The sequence below is a fragment of the Octodon degus genome, unplaced genomic scaffold, assembly GCF_000260255.1.
Source record: "Octodon degus isolate 3935 unplaced genomic scaffold, OctDeg1.0 scaffold00264, whole genome shotgun sequence".
NCBI lineage: Eukaryota > Metazoa > Chordata > Mammalia > Rodentia > Octodontidae > Octodon > Octodon degus.
This window is the reverse complement of record NW_004524840.1, coordinates 258,437-260,403: the sequence shown is the minus strand read 5'-3', so window position 1 is coordinate 260,403 and position 1,967 is coordinate 258,437.

Genomic DNA, 1,967 nt, shown 5'->3' with positions numbered 1-1,967 from the left:
CAAGAAAATGAAATCAGAATCCTATGTAGGGGGACTGGGGAGATAGCTCAGTAGAATAAGCACCTGCCTGGCAAGCGCAGGTCCTGAGTTCAATCCCTGGTGCTGGGGAAAAAAAAAAAAAAAAAGAATCCTATGTAGGGAATTAGCTCAGTGAGACAGGAGGACACACAGAACTGCACAAAACCATTGTCGTGCTCTGACCCAGGAAGATTGCTGCTGCCCAACTACTCTCCGGCTCTTATAGCAATATGTAAAGAAATCCTTCACAGCCCATGGTTTTCAGAAAGTGGATGGAATATTCATCCAGAGGTGAGCTGGGGATTTCCACAGACACAGTAATAGACTTTGGCTTCAGAATGAGCACCCAATCACTAGAAGCCAACTCGCTGACCTTTGGATGGTCCTCAAACATGGCCAAACTTGTTGCAGAACATAAAACTGAAAGGCTAAATAAAGATCAAGGCCAAATCAAAGTCATGATGAGACAAATGACCCCACACCAACCTTTTGATGTCAGTTCTTTTTTGCCCTGAGAAGAACTTGAAACCTCTTGCCTCCTCTTTAGTGAGAGTTGTTAACAGCCCTAAAAGCCAGAGTTTAAATCTGGAAACATTTCTAACTAAGGGAAAGAGCACTACACTTGGAGTCAGAAGCTGAAGTCTGAGTCTTAGATGTTCAGTGAAAAAAACACTCTGCCTCTCTCAGCTTGGCTTTGAGGTTTTCCCATAAACCAAAGAGATCTGATCACCAAACTACAGAGTCTCTAGGATTTCTGATAGTTCTAGAATAGCATTCTACCAGCATCTTAAATTTACAATTAGTATACCTGCTACTTGGGGTGCCCTATGGGAAAATTTATAAAAGCTCAGATCTGAGGTCATTGAGATCCACTCTGAAATCTCAGCTTTGCAGTATTCTAGCTGTGTCACAGTGGACAGCATCTCTCGAATACCTCAGTTTCCTCATCTATGAAGTAGACATCATCATCATCATCATCATAATAATAATAACTCAAAGAATTATCCTGACTAGTAAATGAAATTATATTTATAAACAGGACACAGAACACCAAAATAAAAGAAAAATGGCAGGAACAGAAAGGGAGAATCAGTGGAGATAGGATGAGGATTTGCAGAAGACAGAGGAAAAGGAGAGAGAAAAATAAAGCAAAAAGAAGACACAGCCCCTAGCACACAGAAAACACTTCACAGATGGTAGTTGTTATGCATTTGGAAATGGACAATCAAGAGAATAAAAGCAAAGAATGTTTATTAACATTGATACCTCATATTGTCATAAAGGGAATTAGAGTCCCTCAAAAATTGACTGCTTAAGAAATATTATTCCAATTCTACAAAAAAGATCTTAGAGCTGGTAGATGACGTTCTCTCTTAGAAGGAAAGCCAGGCATTCCTCATGTTTCTTGCATAAGCCAAATTGGTGAGTAACACGCAGAGTCTGTGCATACAGAGCACCACTGTGGGACATGCGGCGTTCTGCCTTCCCTCTCAGGGTCGGGAAAACTGAGTGGAACAAGAAAGACATAAAGACGTGCTGTCCAGTGTGCTAGACACGGGTCTCGGAGCACCTGAAATATGGCCAGACCACGGTGAGATGTGCTATAAGTGTGAAATTTATATCAGATTTCAGAAACTTAGAACCAGAAAACAAAAGCATAAAATATACATTAATATTTTATTGGCTTGGACATGGTCAACCCAACTTAACATTTGTTATAAGTGCAAAATACGCACCAGATTTGACAAAACTTAGCACAGAAATATTGTAAAATATTGCTTTATAGCTTATATTGATTATATGTCAAAATGATATAAATTAAATAGGTTAGAATAAAATTCAATATTGATCTGACTTGTTTCTCTTTTATCAATGTGACTACTAAAAAGCTTTAATTATATATGTAGTTCACATCATATTTCTATTAGATAATGCCCATACAGATGAGG